This window comes from Macrobrachium nipponense, chromosome 24 (genome assembly GCF_015104395.2).
Source record: "Macrobrachium nipponense isolate FS-2020 chromosome 24, ASM1510439v2, whole genome shotgun sequence".
NCBI lineage: Eukaryota > Metazoa > Arthropoda > Malacostraca > Decapoda > Palaemonidae > Macrobrachium > Macrobrachium nipponense.
In genome coordinates, this window is record NC_061091.1 from 50,533,079 (window position 1) to 50,547,750 (window position 14,672).

General features: G+C 40.3%; 1 long non-coding RNA gene across 2 annotated transcripts in view; it reads right to left on the reverse strand.

Annotated features, from left to right (window-relative positions):
* The window catches only part of LOC135205620 (uncharacterized), a 108,000-nt gene that overhangs the window by 2,340 nt on the left and 90,988 nt on the right, over positions 1–14,672 (reverse strand). The window contains exon 3 of one of the 2 annotated variants that reach the window (XR_010312563.1): positions 8,384–9,547. The exons of the other annotated variant lie outside the window; for it this stretch is intronic. This is a non-coding gene — a long non-coding RNA (uncharacterized LOC135205620). Of the gene's footprint in view, positions 1–8,383; positions 9,548–14,672 lie in introns of those variants that run through there. 2 annotated transcript variants of the gene reach the window in all.

Sequence of the window (14,672 nt, forward strand, 5' to 3'; positions counted from 1 at the left end):
AGGCCTGCATTCTGATTGTTTCTTCGTGCCAAACGACCTAATCAGATCTCTAAGGTCTAAGTTATTCGAGATGTCTAGATCCCTGTGTCTAAACACTGAGGTTAGCATACTCTTATAAGACTTTTATTGTCGAAACTGATAAGCGTAAATCCTTCCTCAAGTATAGAAGGAAATCTGCGATTTGGGTCACAGAGGTACTGGATGAAGACACTTCCTGTTCTTACACCACTTCCGGAAATTGTCCCACTTCGACTGATACACTGTGATAGTGGAGGTTCTTCGGCTCTAGCCACTGCACTGGGCTACCTCTCTAGAATATCCCCTCGCTCTGACCAGACGTTCGATAGTCTGAACGCAGTCAGACCCAGAGCGAGGGTATTCTTGTGAAACCTGTCGAAGTGGGGTTGTCTGAGTAAATCTACTCTTAGAGGAAGAGTCCTTGGCGTATCTACTGTCCATTCCAGTACCTCTGTGAACCAACTTTGTGGCCGGCCAAAACGGGGCTATTAAGGTCATCCTCGTTCCTTTGCTCTCCCTGAACTTCTTCATCACTTTCCCCAGCACCTTGAACGGAGGAAAAGCGTACAGATCTAAGTTTGACCAATCCATCAGGAATGCATCGACCGCCACTGCTTCCTGGTTCTGGAACCGGAGAGCAATATGTTGGTAACCTTTTTGTTCTGTCTGTCGCAAACAGATCCACTACCGGACGGCCCCACAACTTCCACAGGCTCTGGCAAACCTCCATGTGCAACGTCCACTCCGTCGAGAGAAGTTGCTCTCTGCTGACTCAACAGGTCCGCACCCACGTTCTTCTCTCCTTGTATAAAACCTGGTGAGTATCACGACCTTTTCCTCTTCCGCCCAAAGCAGAATTTCTTTTGCCAGATCGTAAAGGGGAAAAGAATGAGTTCCCCCTTGTTTCCGGATGTATGCCAGAGCCGTGGTGTTGTCCGAGTTGACCTGCACTGTCTTGTTTCGAATCAACTCTCTGAAATGCTTCAAAGCCAAGAAAATTGCCATCAGTTCCTTCCTGTTTATGTGCCACTTCATTTCGACCTTGCTCCAAAGTCCCGACACCTCTTGAGGGCCTAATGTCGCTCCCCAACCCGCGTCCGACGCGTCGGAAAACAAGACGAGGTCTGGGTTCTTCTGCTGAAGCGACATCCCTCTTGCTAACCTGCCTGGAGTTAGCCACCACTTTAATTCCTCCTTTACTTCGGCCGGAATTAGAAACTGGAAGGAATCCGGTTGCAATTTTCTTGGCCATGAATCCTTCAGGAAAAACTGAAGAGGTCTCATGTGCAGTCTTCCTAAAGAAATGAACACCTCTAGCGAAGAGTGTGTGCCCAGTAGACTCATCCACTCTCTTGCACCTTCCGAATGCATTGGGCTTGCCTCTCGGGGGACGGAAAAGCCCGAAAAGTCACTGCCGATATCTGTATCCTCAAATAAACTATCTGTTGTTGGGGCTCCAATTGAGACTTTCCCATATTCACTACCCTAGACCTAGTTCTTTGCCAAGTCCAATGTTTGACTCAAGTCCTCCAGACATTGACTTCTTGATTGGGATCTTACCAACCAGTCGTCCAGATAAAAGACACTCTGATCCCTCTTAAATGTAACCATCTCGCCACATTGGACATCATCCTCGTGAACACTTGAGGTGCTGTGCAAAGGGCCGAAGCAGGGCCTTGAAACTGAAAGACCCTGTCCTGAATCACAAACCTTAGATACTTCCTGCTTCCTGGATGAATCGGAATATGAAAGTATGCGTCTTGTAAGTCCAGAGTCTCCATCCAGTCCCCTGGACGTACCGCTGCCAGTACTGAATCGTTCGTCTCCATAGTGAACTTGGTCTTTTCTACGAAAAGATTCAGTTGACTTACCGTTCCAGCACTGGCCCCTCAACCTCCCGAGGACTTCGCAACCAGGAACAGACGTTGTAAAATCCCGGAGATTCGTGATCCAGAAACAGGTTCTATGGCTCCTTTCTCTAGCATGGAAGCTACTTGCTCCCACAGAGCCGCTTTCTTCTCTAAATCGTTGTAATTTACCCCGAGGGCTCTCGGAGATGTTGTGAGAGGAGGTCTTTTCAAGAAAGGAATCTTGTACCTTCCCGAGCTACATTGACAGCCCAGGGATCTGCCTTCATATCCTGCCAAACTTCCCAAAACCTTGAAGTCTGGCTCCCACTGTCGTCTGGAGGACTGAGTTCTCATTCTTTAGAGGGTGTCTTGGCTCCTCTTTTCGCGGGTACTCTCTTACCCCTAAAGGCGGGTCGAGCGAATGTTCTTTCGAAAGGGCTGTTGCGACGGCCTAGTATCCTTTGGAGTCTTCTTCACCAACTTGGTTGGTAAGAACTTTTTAACTGAAGAAGAAGAAGATCTTGAGTGGCTTTCTGCAAAGGGAAAGGGAGAGAGCTATATCCCTAATCACCTCTGAAGGAAACAGCTGTTTCGAAAGAGGAGAGAACAGTAACTCCGATTTCTGAGAGTTAGAAACTCCTTTTGAAGCGAACGAACACAACAGCGATCTCTTCTTAAGTACTCCTGCTGTAAATAACGAAGCCAGTTCATTCGTTCCGTCTCTCAGAGCCTTATCCATGCAGGACATAATGCTCTTAGCTGTTTCTAAGTCCTGTGAATCCTCTTCTTCTAGGGAGTTCGCTAGCGCTCCCAAGGACCAATCCAAGAAATTGAAGACTTCGAAAGTCCTAAAAATCCCTTTAAATAGATGGTCAAATTCTGAAGGACGTCCACCAGACCTTGGCAGACTGTAACGCCTGTCTGCGTGAGCTGTCTACTATACCTGGAGAAGTCCCCCTGGGAGGAGGCAGGTACTCCCAGGCCTAGACTTTCTCCAGTAGCGTACCATACTCCTGATTAGAAGCCAACTTAGCTGGAGGAAAAACAAAAGAGTATTTTCCCTTTTTTCCCGCTTCTTTCTTCTCCCTTCATCCAGTCATTCACCGTTGAAGGGCCTTCTTTGCCGAAATCGACATTGTCATTTTAAGGAAAGAGGACTTCTTTGGAGTCCTAGTCTTGGAAAAACTGTGATAAGGGGGATAACGGAGCTGTCGGTTTAAATTCCCCCTCAAAAACAGCCAATAAGACGTGAAGTCAGAACCTTATAATCTGAAGAAGGTTCCGTATTCTTTTCTTCAACTACTTCCAATTCTTCTTCTGCTGAAGAAATGTCTTGTAAATCCTCGTCGTATTGACGCTTCGTTGAAGGAATAGAGTCCTGCCGCCTGCGTCCTGCGGCTACCGAGGCGTCGGCGTCCTGCCGCCTCTCGATGTCCTGCCGCCTGCGTCCTGCGGCTACCGAGGCGTCGGCGTCGGCGTCCTGCCGCCTCTCGATGTCCTGCCGCCTGCGTCCTGCGTCCATCGCTTCCTGCCGCCTGCGTCCTGCGTCCACCATTGTTCCCCGCCGCGTCCTGACGTTTGCGTCCTGCTTCTTCCGAAACTATTTCCCTCCTAGCGCCAGTGCGCCCTGCGTCCTCGGCGAACGCGTCCTTGTCTTCCCTTTTAGAAGACTTAATGGGAAGGAAATCGTCCTTACGCCTCGAAGATGCTTGTTCAGGAGCATCCCAAGACTTCACCAGCACTGCCAACTTCCGGACTGGCATTTCCGTAAGAAATTTCTTAGTTACCATATCCTCCTGAATGGTAGACGCACGAAGGATGAGGATTACGAGCGGGACTGCGACCTAACGGAGAGCGATCTTGTACTCTACCCGACGGAGAAATACGAGGGGAGGATACATGAGAAGATGGAGGCGATTCTCCCATGGAAATACCATGCCGAGACGGACGTATATCACCAGTGCGTCCTGCGTCCTCTCTAGTACGAAAAATCCTTTTCCTCTTGATCGGCACTGCGTCCCGTCTTCCGAGGATGACAACACCTCAGGACTACTCCAAGCCTCACTATCTTGGCACCTGTCTCTCGAGAGCAGTTGATGTCCTAAACGTCCTCTTGAGTGGGCGAGACACCACTGCATACCGACGTTCTCGCTCGGAAGTCGAACCTTCCGAGGACGCACACTTCCCAGTTACGCCTTTTCTGCGGCGAACTGTAACAGCCTGGGAACTTGCAACAGGACTGTTCGAAGGGACGCCTGACCGTGACAAAACCTCTCTCGCCTCCCTTCGACTGTCGACATGCCTTCTCCCTTGGGTCTGGGAGCTTGACAGAGGTCTAGGTCTAGGAGCACGAGAGAGACGATCAGACGCCCCTCCCACACCCCCTACACTTTCACTGACATCGAAAGCACTAACTCTATCTGTAAGTCGCTGTATCTGGTCGCCCATGGACGCAAGGGCAGCGAACACTTTCACAATATTTGTATCGTTCGCCTCCTCGAGACAGCAGCGGGTGAGCAGGAGATACCTGGGGAGAAGGAACTGACCAATTATTCTACATTAGAAGGAGCTGGAGAGGAAATACATTCACTCCTTTTACTCGAAGAATTTGACTTCTCACTACGAGAAACAGATCTCCTTACACGATCTTTCTCAAGCCTCTCAACATATTTCATAAAGACCTTCCATTCCTTCTCTGATAAATTCTCACATTCAATGCATCTGTTCTCCCAAGTACACACATTCTCCCTACACTTCTTACAAACGGTATGAGGGTCGACCGAAGCTTTCGGCAATCTTACCTTACACACACTCTAAACATACTTCCAGTATCAGACATCTTTAAAGAACAATCCAAAGCGAATGCCAAGCTAACGTTTCCGAGTACAATACCAAAATCCAAGATCAGTCAGCAACGAGAATGAAAATTCTAGCAGGGAACCACCAACAATGTTGCCGGTTCGGCTGGCAGAGAAAATCTGGCCCAATTGGGAACGGTTCCTAGCGCTAGCGCCACGGTAACGGGGTGGTGGTTGCCTGAACTACTAATAGGTTACTAGCGTTTGCCGCGAGTTTTGAAAATTTCTGCCAGGTGGAACAGAGAATATAGCTATATATATACCTGCCAGGTAAGTGTCATACATTAAAACTTTATTTACGCAATACTTAAAAATCATCTTGCGACAAAACATTTAATAAAATATACAGTATGCTCAGAATACCAATGTTAGTATACGTATGCACAATAGTGACGTTTGTATACTGTGGTGGCAAATGACCCAGTAACTCAGTTCACTGCTATCTATCGTTTGTGTGTTTTGCGTGTGGTACTACAGACCAAGAACATTTTTTGAAATCGTGCCCTAAGATGTCCTATAAATGCTCTGCTTCTCCTAAGGCTTCTGGCAAAGAGCCCAAGCACCAGAGGAAGTTACAGTTAATGATCAATGAGGAGAAAGTAGACATGATTGTTAAGTTATGAGAAGGCATAAGTCATGGACAATGATAAATTCATTAGATAATAAGGAAGAAAGGACTGCAAATGAAGAAAGGGCTACAAATGTTTCCAATATACTATCAATGAGGTCATGCAGCCCTACTCTACCACCTTTGTTAACATGTAAAATTACCTCAACAAAGTGGTGCCTCCCAAAACCTCTCATGAAGCACCTCCTAAAGAAGGTGAAGAAGCACTTTCAGGTAATATCATCATCTATAAGCAACATTCATCACCGGTGAGTACCATTATGATTTAATCTTATTACATACTATTACAGTGGTACCTTAATCCGTTCCGAGGTGGCCTTTGTAACCTGAGTTTTTCGTATCTTGAACTGCATTTTACATGTAAATTGCCTAATTCGTTCCAAGCCATACAAAAACACCGCAGTAAATTTTATAATAAAGCTAAATTGACCAATAAAAAATGAAATACAACAATTTGGACCATTCAATACCTAACTTAAACTACATATATATACTACTAATATGTACTATATACCTGTAAACAAAGTGTATTAGTGTACATGGTATGCAAGAAATACTGTACGTACATACGTACGTATGTAGTAAAATGTGGAACCTTACCTTTCGAGTGAGGCGATCTCCGAAAGTGGCGACAGAGGAGGAGGACAAATGGCAGAAAACTTGTATGTACACTTAACTTTACGAAACACATTAAAAAATGTCACGAAACATTAACACTAAACTTTACGAACACATTAACAAAAGGCACAAAACGTTAGTTAACACTTAACTTTACAAAAAACTAAAAATTAAATTTCTTTTTTTTCTTTTTTCTTTTTTTTTACATTTTTTCTTTTTTTTTATACTTTGTTTTTTACAAAATTTCAATTTCTTCACCACTGAATGGATGCCAGTCCATTTACGGAATTTATCAAACCACCCCCAAGAAGCCTTGAAGTCTGGGGTTGCCGTCGATGTCCCTTCTCCTCCGTTGTCTTCGGCCTGGGCAATCAAATCGCCGAAAATAGCACTGGCCTTCTGGCAGATTGCCATCTCGGTTATCGTATCACTAATGATTTCTTTGTCCTCAATCCATAGAAGCAGCAGCCTCTCCACCTCATTATGCACGTGGCTCCTCTTGTCGGACAAAATAGTCACGCCCTTGGAAGGTGTAGCTGCTTTGATGGCTTCCTTCTGCTTAAGGATGGTGCCTGTCGTCGACGGATTTCAGCTGTATTCCTTAGCGATCACACTCAACCGCATGCCAGCTTCATACTTTTTAATTATCCTTTTTTGTCTGCATAGAAAGCATCCTCTTCTTTCCGTGAACTTCAGGAACTTTCTTGGGACCCATGACTATACTGTACGTAATTAAATTATGTAGTATACTAATTAAGTTCTAACACAGCACGATAAAGTACAAAGCGAAATCACGAACATGAATTTACGTTAACAAACTAAATCGTATATGTGAACGAACGAATTCCGTGTGCGTACGATAATGCTGGTGCGAAGCAATGGCTGAAGAAGAATGCCTTTACGTAGAGCACGATGGGAGAGATGCTGACCAATAGGAGAGCAGGATCTTATGGCGGTGACTAGCATCAGAAACCAATGGGAGAGTGGGAGGATGGTGGCGAGTCTACTCAGTTGGAGGGGCATGAGTTTTAAAATTGTTCTCGGTGGTCCGGGTGAATCTCGGGACTTTACAGCAACAACCTTTCGTAACCTGAATTATTTTCATATGTAGAGCCAAAAAAATCTTCGTATTTGCTTTCTTAACTTGAATTTTTTGTAAGCTGGGACTTTCGTATGTCGAGATACCACTGTATTATTTAATCCTATTTAATATTACCATATTATTATCATTTAATCCTATTTAATATTACTGTACTATTATCATTTAATCTTATTACTGTTATGTACTACTGTACATAGTACATTATTATTTATTGTTATTATGCAGTAAATAATACGAAAATACAGAATATTGCTCTATGGAAAAACTAATAAGTCTGCGAATAAGCAAGTTCCTGCAAATAATTTATGTACGTCTTAAACAAAAAAACATGCTAATGGGAGAGTTTTCCTATGAATAATTTTAGACAGGTTCCACAAAATTCCACGAATCGCTGAGTCCATGAATAGTGAGGGTGACTGTACATCTATCCCTTGTAACTGGAATGTGTAGGCCTATCGGCTCAGTTGCCATGAGCAAGTTGTAGGGACACATTTGACCCGCTACAACTGCATAGTATAAAAGGAAGTTTCAAGGTTACAGAATTCTGCAGTCAAACAAATTTGCCACATATAGCTTATCAGACAAGGAATTTTATCAAATAACATAACATTTTCAATTTTTGGAAGAAGAAAATTCTGTATAAGCAAATGATGCTTCCCTTGCATAATTATGAACTTGACTTAAAATAAAAAGTCATTTCTGTACTTCAAAACCAGTCTGAATTCAAATGATCCATTTACCCCATAATAAAATAGCAGACGAAGATGAGACCATATACCAACTTACTAAAACCACCCCAGATAATTCAATAATACATATAAGTCATTCATGGTCATAATTATAGATGTGAAAAGAGCAACTTTCTTTATATATGAAGCTTAGGTATAGGGACTCAGACCCTGTGATAACATGTAAAATTGAAGATCATATTTCCAGTACCTTGAATAATGAATGATAAATCCCATAGAAAAAAAAGGGTCCCCAAAATGATCTAGGCCAATGATAAAGTACAATATGTAAATTTACAAATTTACAGTATGGAAGTTTACAGCCATTCATTTTTATCAAAATTAACATACACTAATGACAGCTTTGATAACCAAGAACCTGCAATGTGTAGGCTACACATTCTAATGACTAAGAAAATAACCAACTTACAAAATGGCAATTTTTTAAAGTAAATTGTATTTTTCCTAACTATACAAACCTGAGGTCCTTTACAGTAAGAATTGCTTTCGCAAAAGTAATTCCTAATGTAAAGGACCGATAGTTTGTATATCTTGGAGGAACAAATATACATTTACAAATATACAGGGTGTTTCGAAATTAAAGGCCCCCACCCCTCTGCAGCATAAACTAAAATTGATATGGACAAAAACAAAAGTAATTCAGAACATATATTTATTTAAGTTTCTCTCTGAGTATTTAATATTGTGTGTGGCCTCCATCTGTCTGTACCAAATTGCAAAAAAGCTGAGACTCCAACTCCATTTCCCTGAGCACTTCGGTCACCTCTCTTCGCAGGTCGCCGAGGCTTGGTATACTAATACTACCATCAAAGTTCACTGTGCACACTTCAACACTATCCTTTAAGATACTACCAATGTTTTCACACACATTAAGGTCAGGGGGGCTACCTGGAAATTCACTTGACAAGAAGAAATCGATACCATTGTTTCGAAGCAGCTCCTGTGTCTGAAGAGCCTTGAAACATGGTGCCTTATCATGCAAAAATGAGACTTTTTCCACAGATAACACATTATCAGGATCTTTGAGGAAAGGAAATACTCCACCAGTAAGCACAGTTTCTCTGAAGTATTCACCATTCCATGACTGTCCTTTTTCTTTAATGATCCACATTAACTGTGTGGCTGTGAAACAGAGAAAAATTCCCACACACTCAGGAAATTTCACAACTTGGCGATAGCGGACATCATCGCTGATATCATCCAACTTTGCAGCCCAAATGATGTCATTTTTATGATTTGGCTTCTTGACTGTGTAAATGAAGAATTCATCTGATACAGCAACATGCAGAGAGTCAGCTTCATCCCAATCTTTAAGAAATGAACCACAAAACCATGCACAGTCTTCTCTGTTGCTGAGTGATGTTGGGCTTGCTGATAACATGAAATGGCTTGATACCAGATTTTTTTCAACTCACGATATACAGCACTATAACTTCTCTTCTTTCCCCTTTTTGTTTCTAGTTCAAGCGTCAATTTACGTAAAGACTTTCTTGGTCTACCCACTGCCTCAGCTATGATGTCTTTTGACTCCTGAGAAAGGACTTCAGGGCTTCCAAGATTCTCACTCTTTTTGCAGTGACAGTCATATGGATTTTTGTTCCAGTTTCTTTCAACATAGGATTCATCTCTTTTAACGTATTTAGCTATCCAGGAACGTGAAATGAAGGATGTGCCAGCATCCCTGGCCTCTCTGAAGGTTATAGCCCGGATTCGGTCCACTCAGTCTGAAAATACAAGAAATGTAAAATGAAAACCAGCTTCATAGAAACTTAAGATAATGTACTTGGAGATAGGCTATAGCAGAAAACTTCATAACTCCATTTCTTCAGTGGAGGGGGGCCTCTAATTTTGAAACACCCGGTACATTAAGGGTCCCTTACTGTCACAGATGTTTATGTGGAAAAAAAGCAGTTTGCCCAATCTTTACTTGGGGTACAAGTCATTGAAGCAATATTTTTATTCTTGTAACTCTGAGCTACTGTTTACTACTTGCTATAGACTGATAAAATAATCATTATTGCTATTAAAACACTACAGTGTGTGTTGTGATTGCTGAGTTTTGCTGATAATATTCCCGCTCTTCTACAAACTTAGGGCTTGGAAAGCTTCAAATTTTAGCAGGCAAAATCCGACATAATAAGAAGTTGTTCTCCATGAGTCAGCATTAGCCCTTGAATGTCCAGAGGAATAACAGTTTAAACAGTTCAGCCACCAGTAGTTATTTTAATGGTAAGGGGATGTGGCTTTTCATACAAAAGAAAAAAACCTAATTTCAACAATGCTGCTACGTAAATGATCACGCCGAGACCTTCAACAAACCGATGTGGAATGCAAATAATAAACACGCAGTTAAGTAGTGTTACCGATGAAAGTGAAAACCTAGATTAATAAAACTGGCCTCTATACTGACTCATACTTTTGCATCGATATCGTCGTATTTTGTATGACGAAAAATTGTGAGTTTTTCATGCCAATAATTATATTTCTCTGCAGAGTTCAGAACTGTAGCTAGATTAAATCTATGGTCACAAAATATCCAAATAATTACAGTAAATGGTGAATATGAAATGGTAGTGTTTAACATTCTATCATTCTTGTACACGGAAAATGAAGAGTTCAAACTTCAACCCACATAGCGGGCCGGGAAGAAAGAAACGCCAATGACGACAGCTAGCGACGCAGAGTAGCCCGCCACTAACGTTTAGTTATGCCTGCACAGTTGGACTGTGCAGTTATAACCAGTGTTGCCACTGTATCCGCATATGAATTCCGTCTGGTTCCGAGTCCCGACTGGTGGTAAACGAAAAAGGCCTTTAAACGGGTAGTGTGTAAACTTGACTTTTCATTTCATGGATAACTAAAGAAAATTAGAGCAGCTATAATTTCATCCCATTCATATTAAATGGAGCTGACAAATGTCATGATGAAAATAAATGTATTTCATCATTAACATTCATCACTCTAACGAAGATGATTTTTATATTTATATATATACCATTTATTTTTATATATATACATTAGATATTGTATATATATATATATATATATATATATATATATATATATATATATATATATATATATATATATATACAACAGTTTATATGAACGAGATAAAAAATGTTGAAATAACAAAATAGATACAGCACATAACACATCTTTAGCATGAAATATTTCAAACAATTCTTAATTTTAGCCTATCAGGCTACCAGATTCTAAACAATAATAAATATTGGGAGCATTATAATGTAAGGTCAACATATAACAATAAATTAGTGATTGATATAACAGAATAGATATACTGTAACAAAAATAAAATTTTCTTTGGCAAAGATCATTTCAAATGTCTCCCAATTATTACTTACTAAAAAAATGCTAATATTAACGGCAAAAACTTTTCAAATACTGATTACTGATCCTAAAGTATGTCTTCCTGTTCTTCCTCAACATTCTCATGTTTTTGTTTCTGGGCTTCTTTGTTACCTTAATCATCTTCGCAGTAGGTTCGATTTGCACACAGCCACCCTCTCTCTCTCTTACGGTTTCTGACACAATTGCTAAAGCTGCTTGGTTGAGGTGGAAAGCCTGTTCCTAGTTTTGGTTTTTATCAAATTCATCTTCGAAAATATTCTTTCGGCATCTGCATTTGACGTGGGTAGGGAAACAATTTCAAGAGTAAACGTAGGCAAAAGTTTGAATTCTGGTTGACCATTTTCATTCTTTACATTTGCAAGATAAAAGGAAAAATGCCTCCGCATTATTGATGCTTTTCGTATCCTCTGGGATGTCTACATTAGGTATATGTCTCCATTCATAATCTAATTTCTGAACATCACCTGAATATATTAGTGGGACCTCCATGACAAACTTGGACAGTGTTAGCATACTTAGTAGGGCGTCATTTCTTATACCATTTGCGACAGATGGTGTACTGCATAACTGCAACCATTTCGAGTTTAAAGAAAATCTCTCCTTTATTTGAACACAAGCTGTTTCCATGAACTGTCGACACCTGTTTTCAATATCAGCAATCATTGTCTCATTTGCAGCTATATTCGGTTCTTGGAATGATTTGTGAATATTAGCACCTAAGAACACTTGATTCAAGGGGAATAAATAAAGTTTGTTTCATCACTAGGGTCAATAAACTTGAGCTGACTATTAGTAACTTTACTAGGCATATATCTAAGTACAAAATCCTAGCTTATTGAAATTGTTAAAATAAAGCAATATAAAATCTAAAAATTGAAAATATATAAGCAAATATGAGTCTTGCAAGGCATTATATATTGATTGTGAAGATGTCAATCTGTCTTTCTAAAGCTTATTTTGAGAAATACAGGTGAGGGGTCGCCATCGCTTCCAGTACACATTTTTTCTTGGAAGTGTCTTCGCTGCGTTTGAGGCACAACGGTGAATTGAGTGACAGGCGCATTTAAAAATTGTGATACCTGGTGCTCCTTTCTTCACTCTACTAATTAATAAATTATGTTGGCCCATAATGTTACTGGCGCCATGTGTCGCAAATCCAATCAAATTTTCTATTGGGATTTCATGTCCTGAAAGCAAGTTAATAATCAAATAAAAGAGATGTCGTTCTGTCGATCCCTCATCTTATGGCTAGACTGTATGAATGGGGCATTAGAGCTTAAACAAAGGTTAGCTAATTCTATACATATAATATCTATATTTATTGTTAAAATTTTAAGGAAATTATTTCGGACAATTCATTACAGAAATAACATGATCCCTATGATATTCAAATTAATCCATATTCTTAACAGAGGCAGGTTATGGAAGACTCTGCTAATTCATATTGGGTTTAACTTGATACAGAAATGCAAGTTTTAAATAGCTATGCGCTTTCAGCATCAAAGTTATTAGATAACATTAAGATTCATTAGTACTCAGACAATAGCTGCAGCAAATACAATTGTAACAAATGGTAAGTGGTACGTTATTAGGTACCAACCACACATAATGTGGGATAAGTCAAGGCAAAAATATGGTATAGACTCGCGTGTAACAAGAGAGGTCTTAACGGATAATTTTTTCCGACCAGAGTCTGGTTCCGACAACCAACACAAGTTATCAGCCAAAACTTCTAAATAGTTACCATTTTCATACTTTATTTTGTTATTTTTAGTTGTAAATACAATTCAGTTCAACAGATATTGAAACATACATTTTATATCATAAAAATAAAAAGATATAAAAACAAAAATATATTTGTTTAGCCTTGATAACTATGCGGAAATTTTTCCGTTCCAGACAGAGTAAGACGGAAATCGGAAAATGAAATGATGGTGCTCGCACCGTGGATTTATTTTCCGTCATAACCTCAAGAATTCCGCATTTTGGTTGGCAACGCTGGTTATAACTGCACGTAGTGTGGACAACCTGCACCGTTTTTCTGGTCTGCGCAGGCGGCCAGGGTAAATAGCGCATGTGTAATTCAACGTTAATGTAGTGGAGGCAACTTTTTTTGGCTCAGTATAATCGCTAGATAGCATGTACTAATCAAGAACATTCAGCTGGGTTTTATTAAATTGGAAAGCGTTTATATTACCTAAATTGATTATATATTGGATTTACTTACTTATCATAACTGATACGGAAGTCAAAATATTATATATTTATAATTTTGCCATTTTTCCACAGGTTAAATAATAGTGTATAATGAAGGCTGAAAGCGGCAGCATCACTTCTGAATGTCCTGCAGATTTCATTGGAATCTATATGAACGAGACTTTGTTTTGGCAAGTAAAATCCAAAGGCTATCGAGCAGACTGCTGAGCCTATGTATGTTTGTTTATTCGTGGTTATAAACCATATATATAAGGCAGTTAACAATGAGAATAAATATTTATTATGACAAAATAATGTAAAACAAGAGTGCATCTATTCGCGATAAAGCACCAAATGAGAACAAAATAATATTTACTTTCTGAGGAAACAAAATAAAACAATATTGGACTATGTATCTTTATTCATTGCTTACATCTCACGGAAGTTCGCTTTGAAATGAAATTAGACTAATCAACACACTAATGAAACACAGGAAGACAGTAGAAAACTAGGATTTTCATTCACTGTAATGCGTCATAAGAAAGTCAATTACAAAGTCAATCTTTAAAAGAAAACAAATCATTATTAATCCTTTTAATGAAATAGAAAAATAGTGGGCCTATAGTATGTGGCAACTTTGAAACGAAAGTAAAGGATTACAAACTTCATTATCTTTCCATGGAACTCTCCCTTCATTCATAAAATATTCAATAAACATTATGAAAGTCCTTGGGGCCAAATTTAAAATCTTAACAAATTCACGTGGGAGTATTTAATTCGTTTTTATCAACCACTCTTTCACTGTACCTAAATCTTACTTGACGTTTATGATTTTTTTTTAATGATGTCAGCAAGTCAAATACAGCCAGAGCATCCGTAAGTTGACGCCGTGGCTGCTACGGAGGACTGAGGAAAAAGCCTGTGTCGTTAGTGGCGATGATTTGCCTGCACAGTCCGACTGTATAGTCCTAACTGTGCAAGCATTACTGAACGTTAGTGGCGGGCTTAAGTTGTCAGACCTTCCTTTGTAGGTTTCCCCACTTCCTCAAAGCCTTCCTCAGCAAAGGACCATTGCTGAGACGCCGGCCTTCTCGATTATTCATAGGCAGCAGCGCTGCCAGAAGCAGTTTGCGTCCTTAGCCCTCGTGGATGACGGCAACAGGTGGCTTCAGTTCTAGCAATCCCCACCCGAACCCCCTTAGCACCCCAGGCCAAAGACAGCTGTTCTCTTTAAGATATAGATCGTAGCTTATCAATTGATTTTTAGAAATTGCCTTGAGT